This window comes from Micromys minutus, assembly GCF_963924665.1.
Source record: "Micromys minutus genome assembly, chromosome: 12".
Taxonomy (NCBI): domain Eukaryota; kingdom Metazoa; phylum Chordata; class Mammalia; order Rodentia; family Muridae; genus Micromys; species Micromys minutus.
The window spans coordinates 9955770-9963096 of NC_137981.1; the positions used below are offsets into that span (position 1 = coordinate 9955770).

Genomic DNA, 7327 nt, shown 5'->3' on the forward strand with positions numbered 1-7327 from the left:
TATTCCCCCATTTTTAATAGGATACTCTCGGGTATTATTTCTTGAGTTCTTTGTACATATTGGTACTAGCCCTCTATCAGATATAGGATTGGCAAAGACCTTTTCCTAATCTATTAGCTGTTATTTTGTCCTTTTGACAGTATTCTTGGGCTTACAGAAGTTTGCAATTCCATGAGGCCCCATTTGTTCATTCTTGATCTTAGAAAATAAGCCATTGGTGTTCTGTTCAGGAACGTTTCCCTGGTTCATATGTGTTCTAAGCTCTTCCTCACTTTCTGTTATATGAGTTTCAGTGTACCTGGTTTGATGTGGAGGTCTTTGATCCACTTAAACTTGAGCTTTGTACAAGAAGATAATAAGGAATTGAATGGCATTCTTCTGCATGCTGACAGCCAGTTGAATCAGCACCATTTGTTGAAGAGGCTGTTTTTTTTTTTTTTCCATTGAATGTTTTTAGCTCCTTTGTCAAAGATCAAGTGACCATGGGTGTGTGGGTTCATTTCTGGGTCTTTGATTATATTCCATTGGTCTACCTGCCTGTCTAATACCAGGCAGTTTTTACCACAATTGATCTGTAATTCATCTTGAGGTCAGGGACGGTGATTCCCCAGAAGTGTTTTTTTTTTTTTTTTTTTTTTTAATTGTTTAGAACAGTTCTTGCTATCCTGGGTTTTTCATTATTCCAAATGAATTTACAAATTGCTCTTTCTAACTCTATGAAGAATTGAGTTGGAATTTTGATGGGGATTGCATGGAATTTGTAGATTGCCTTAGGCAAGATGCCTAGTTTTACAATGTTGATAATTCCAATTCATGAGCATTAAAAATCTTTCCATCTTCTGAGGTCTTCTTCAATTTTTTTCTTCAGAAATTTGAAGCTTTTATCCTACAGATCCTTCACTTGTTTGGTTATGGTCATCCCAAGGTATATTTTATTTTTTGTGGCTATTGTGAAGGGTGTTAATTCTCGGATTTGTTTCACAGCCTGTTTGTTTTGTGAGTAAAGGAAATTTATTAATGAGCTTGAATTAATTTTATATCCAGGCACATTGCTGAAGGTATTTATCAATTGTAAATTTTTAGAAATTTAGGGCTGCTTACGTATAGTACCATAACATCTACAAATAGTGATATTTTGACTTATTTCTTTCCAATTTGTATCATTTTAACCTCTTTTTGTTGTTATGTTGCTCTGGCTAGTACTTTAAGTACTATATTGTATAGGTAAGGAGAGAGTAGACAGCCTAGTTTAGTCCCCGATTTTAGTGAAATTGCTTCAATTTTCTCACCATTTACTTTGATGCTGGCTAATGGTTTGCTGTATATTGCTTTTACTATGTTTAAATATGTGCCTTGAATACCTGACCGGACGCTCCTTAAATATTGCATCTTTAGTTAGATTGTTTTCAGCTGTGCCAAGTCAGATTTCTGTTTCTTGGGCATCTGAAATTGAAAAGAATTACTCCATATCTGTGTATCTTGTATGACAGCTTACATCAGTGATGTTATTACAGAGATTAAAAATGAAAGGTATTAGAAATCTTGATCATTCCAGAGTGCTAATTAAAGAAAAACTTACTGCAGATTCTGATAGTGAAATTTCTATAACTAGTCGTTGAGGGTCCTTGATGTGCCCTTTAGAAAAAATGAGGCTGACAATCCAATGCCCATGCCGTGTAGTGACTTGTACACATCTGCAGTGCTTAGATGCTGCCCTTTATCTTCAGATGAATGAGAAAAAGCCCACGTGGATTTGTCCTTTTTGTGACAAAAAGGCTGCCTATGAGAGTATGATACAAGACGGGCTTTTTATGGAAATTCTCAATGACTGTTCTGATGTGGATGAGATCAAATTCCAGGAAGATGGCTCTTGGTGTCCCATGAGACCTAAGAAAGAAGCTATTAAAGTAACCAGCCAGCCCTGTACAAAAGTGGAAAGTTCAAGTGTCTTTAGTAAACCTTGTTCAGTGACTGTAGCCAGTGACGCAAGCAAGAAGAATATAGATGTTATTGATCTAACAATAGAGAGCTCTTCTGATGAAGAGGAAGACCCTCCCTCGAAAAGGAAATGCATCTTCATGTCAGAAACACAAAGAAGTGTAACCAAAAGGCTTCTCATATATCAGCCACCTTCTGTAAGGGTGCCCAGTGTGACTTCAGTTGACCCTGATGCTATCCCACCTTCATTAACAGACTATTTAGTACCATTTCACCACATGCCAGTGTCAAGCATGTCATCAGATTGCCAGGTTTGGATTTTCTTTCCCTTATTCCAGTTGATCTCCAGTACTGTCCTCCTGTGTTTTTGGATCATCTCACCTCACCCTTAACAGCAAGCAGTATGTCTGTCACCACCACTAGACCCCATGAAAGCAGTACTCACGTTAGTTTATCAAACAGCAGGAGTGAGACAGGGGTTATAATCAACAGTGGGAGTAGCATTCCTGACGTCATCTCATTGGAATAAAGGTGGACTATTTGATTCTGGGAATCATTCATCTAAACTCTTTCTTGGATGCCTAGTCCATGGAAGCTAATTTTTGCAACTTAATATTTATTGAAATGTCAATTGGATTCTTTGCTTTCTGAGAGATGAACAAAGGTGACTCCAACAAGAACCAGGTGACATGCAAGGACTCTTCTTCTGCTGTATTCTGAGCATCGGATATATTTTTCTACAACACTGTCTTCTGGAGCAGTTGATGTCAGTTTCTATGCTACGTACTGGATGGATTCTGCACACCAGTTAATCTTTTGTTACAAAAACCAGCAATAAAGTTATGTAAATAGTTAAACTTTTCTAAGGATGTAATCACTGATATAGACTAACAGTAACTTCTGTTTAATCCAGTATGAAGGAAAAATGAATGGAAGAAGTCTTGTTTCCTGAATGAATACTTTCTATGGAGATTTGTTCTATTTTGTTGAAGTAATGAAGTTTCAATAACTGGCCAGAACTTGGTTCTATTTTCTTCAGGGTTTCTCTTCTTCATGATCCCATCAAAGCAAAAGATCTTTGTACTGTGCATTATTCCTCTTGTTGTTTATGCTTTGACGTTTACTGGTTCGTACAGAGTAATGTGCTGGATTTACTTGCTCTTTATAATGATTATGTTTGAATACCACACAGATTTTCTTCTGATATAAAATATTATTTTGAGTTACTATAAAATAAATAAACATGATGGGGTGTTGAATTTTCTCAAATGCTTCCTTAACATCTAGAGAGATAATCATGTGATTTTTTTTCATTGAGTTTGTTTATATAATAGGTGACATTGATGGATTTCTGAATATTGAACCATCCTTGCATCCCTGAGATGAAGTTGAGCTGATCATGGTGAATGATCACTATGATGTATTTTTGAATTCAGTTTGCAAGAATTTTATTGAGTATTTTTGCATCAATGTTCATGAGGGAAATTGGTCTAAACTTCTCTTTCTTTGTGAGTTCTTTGTGTGATTTAGGAATCAATGTACTTGTGGATTCTAAGACTGAGTTGAATAGTATTCCCTCTATTTCTATTTTGTGGAATAGTTTGGAAAGTATTGGTATTAAGTCTTCTATGATGGTCTGATAGAATTTTGCACTAAACCCATCAGGTCTTGGGCTTTATTTTTGATTGTGAGCTTTTGATTACTGCTTCTATTTTTTAGAGGTTATGGCGCTTTTTAGATGGTTTATCTGATTCTGATCTTACTGGTATCTGTCTAGAAAATTGTCCTTTCTCTCTAAATTTTCTAGTTTTGTTGAGTATAGGCTTTTGTAATAGGATCTGATGATTTCTTGAGTTTCCTCAGTTTCTGTTGTTATGTCTCCCCTTTCATTTCTGATTTTGTAAGTTTGGATATGCTCTCTTTTCCCTCTAGTTAGCCTGGCCAAGGGTTTATCGATCTTGTTAATTTTCTCAAAGAACCAGCTCCTGGTTTTGTAAATTCTTTGTATGGTTCTTTTTGCTTCTCCTTGGTTGATTTATTTTCTGAGTTTGATTATTTCCTGATGACTACTCCCCTTGGGTGTATCTACTTCTTTTTGTTCTAGAGCTTTCAGCTGTGCTGTCAAGTTGCTGGTGTACGCTCTCTCCAGTTTCTTTTTGGAGGCACTCAGAGCTATGAGTTTTTCTCTTAGAACTGCTTTCATTGCATCCCATAGGTTTGGGTATGTTGTTTTGTCATTTTCATTAAATTCTAGAAAATCCTTAATTTCTTTCTTTATTTCTTCTTTGGCCATGCTATCATTGAGTAGAACATTGTTCAGTTTCCATGTGTATGTGGCTTTTTTGTTATCTTTGTTGTTTTTAAAGACCAGCCTTAGTCCATGGTGATATGATAGAATGCATGGGATTATTTAGATCTTCTTGTATTTGTTGAGGCCTGTTTTGTTACCAACTATATGGTCAGTTTTAAAGAAAGTATGGTAATGTGCTGAGACAAAGGTATATTCTTTTGTTTTAGGATTAAATATTCTATAGATGTCTGTTAGATCTTTGGTTCATATCTTCTGTTAGTTTTACTGTGTCTCTGTTTAGTTTCTGCATCTATGATCTGTCCATTGAAGAAAATGGGTGTTGGAGTCTCTCACTATTGTTGTGTGTGGTGTAATTTATGCTCTGAGCTTTAGTAAGTTTTTTTTTTTTTTTTTTTTTTTTTTTTTTTTTTTTTTTTTTTTTTTTTTAATCAGTGTGGGTACTCTTATATTTGGAGCATAGATGTTCAGGATTGAGAATTCCTCTTGATATATTTTTCCTTTGATGAGTAAAAAGTGTCCTTCCTTGTCTTATTTTGATGACTTTTGGTTGAAAATTAATTTTATTTGATATTAGGATAGCGACTCCGTTTGTTTCTTCGGACCACTTGCTTGGAAAGTTTTTCCAAACCTTTTACACTGATATAGTGTCTGTCTTTTTTGCTGAGATGAGTTTCCTGTATGCAGCAAAATGCTGGATCTTGTTTGCATATCCAGTCTGATATTTTATGTCTTTTTATTGAAGAATTGAGCTCATTGATGTTAAGGGATATTAAGGAATAATGATTGTTGTTTTCTGCTATTTTTGTTGCTATAGGTAGAGTTATGTTTGTGTGCTTTTCTTCTTTGGTGTTTGTTGCAAGAAGATTAATTTCTTGTATTTCCTAGGGTGAAGCTTCTCTCTTTGTAGTGGTGTTTTTCATCTATTATCCTTTGTAGGTCGGGATTTGTGGACAAATATTGTGTACATTTGTTTTTGTCCTGGAACATCTTGGTTTCTCTACCTATGGTGATTGAGAGTTTTGCTGGATATAGTGCTGGAACTTGTTTTTACCTTAGGGTCTGTATGATCCACTCTAGGATCTTCTAGCTTTCATAGTCTCTATTGAAAAGTCTGGTGTAATTTTGATAAGTCTGCCTTTATATGTTCCCTGTCCTTTTCTTTTACTGCTTTTAGTATTCTTTTTTTGTTTTGTACATTTGTTGTTATCACTATTCTGTGTCGGGAAGAATTTCTTTTCTGGTTCAGTTTATTTAGGATTATGTAAACTATTCGTATGTTCGTGGTCATCTCATTTTTATGTTAGGGAAGTTTTCTTTTATAATTTTGTTGAAGATATTTACTGTGCCTTTCAGGTGATATTTGTCACCCTATTCTATACCTATTATCCTTAGGTTTGGTCTTTTTATTGTGTCCTGGAATTCCTGGATGTTTTGGCTTAGAGTATTTTTTATTTTTTATTTTCTATTTTCTATTTTCACTATTGTGCCAGTGATTTCTATGTTGTCTTCTGCTCGTGAGATTTTCTCCTTCATGTCTTGTATTCTGTTGGTGATGCTAGCATCTATGACCCCCGGTGTTTTTCCTAAGTTTTCTAATTTCAGAGTTGTCTCCTTTAGTTTTTCTTCATTGTTTCTATTTCAGTTTTCAGTTCTTTCACTTGGTTGTTTTTGCTTTTCTTTATCTCTTTAGGTTATTTTTGTGTTTTCCCTTTAAGGGCTTCAACTTGTTTTCATGTATTCTCCCGGTTTTTCTATATTTCTTTAAATGTGTTATTTGTGTGCTTCTGAAAGTATGATTTTAAGTCTAAATCTTGTTTTTCTGGTGAGTTTGGATATCTGCTATTTGTGGTGATTGGAGAACTGTATTCTGATTTTGCCAGGTTGTCCTGGTTTCTGTTTCTTAGAGTCTTGTGCTTGCTTCTTGACATTTTGTTTTAGGTGATGTTAAACAATCTTGTCTCTTACTGGAGCTTGTCTCTTGTGGGTCTGTGGGCCCATGGTCTCCATTGGAAGATTGTTTCTGGGTGTTTGTTTCTCAGGTTTTGTTGTTTTGTTGTTAATGAAGACAAACCTTTTTCCATGGTGATCTGATAGAATGCATGGGATTATTTAGATCTTCTTGTATCTTGTGAGGCCTGTTTTGTGACCAACTATATGGTCAATTTTGGAAAAGGTATGGTAATGTACTGAAAAGAAGATATATTCTTTTGTTTTAGGATTAAATATTCTATAGATGTCTGTTTAATCTATTGGTTTATAACTTCTTTTAGTTTCACTGTGTCTCTGTCCAGTTTCTGCTTCCATGATCTGTCCCTTAATGAAAGTGGGATGTTAAAGTCTTCCACTATGATTGTGTGTGGTGCGATATGTGCTTTGAGCTTTAGTAAGGTTTTTCTTATAAATGTGGGTGCCCTTGTACTTGGAGCATAGATGTTCTGGATTGAGAATTCCTCTTGATAGCTTTTTGCCTTTAATGAGTAAAGTGTCTTTCCTCATCTTTTTTGATGACTTTTGGTTGACAATCTATCTTATTTAATATTAAAATGGCTATTCCACCTTGTTACGTGGGGTCATTTGCTCAGAAGTTTTTTCTCAGCCTTTTACTCTGAAGTAGTGTCTATCTTTGTCTGGAAAATGATTTTTCTTTGTGCAACAAGAAAGCTAGATTCTGTTTACATATATAGTCTGATAGTCTATGGGTTTTTATTGGGAATTGAGTCTATTGATGTTAAGTGATATTAAGGAATAGTGATTGTTGTTTCCTGTTATTTTTGTTGTTTGAGGTAGAATTATTTTTTGTGTGGGTTTCTTTTTTTGTTTTCTATTCAAGAAGATTATTTTCTTTCTTTTTCTAGAGTCCTCTTTGTATTGAAGTTCTTTACATATTATCTTTTGTAGGTCTGGGGTTGTGGACAGATATTGTATAAATTTGGTTTTGTCCTGGAATATTTTGGTTTCTCCACCTATGGTGATTGAGAGTTTTGCTGGATATAGTAGCCTGGGCTGGAACTATTTTTCCCTTAAGATCTGTATGACATTTTTTCAGGATATTCTAGCTTTCATAGTATATTTTGAGAA

General features: G+C 34.9%; 1 pseudogene across 1 annotated transcript; it reads left to right on the forward strand.

Moving 5' to 3' along the window:
- Positions 1-1346: 1346 nt before the first annotated feature.
- Positions 1347-2467, forward strand: LOC308428027 (E3 SUMO-protein ligase PIAS2-like; annotated as a pseudogene). The gene has a single exon. The product of its transcript is annotated as an E3 SUMO-protein ligase PIAS2-like (transcript).
- Positions 2468-7327: the final 4860 nt, after the last annotated feature.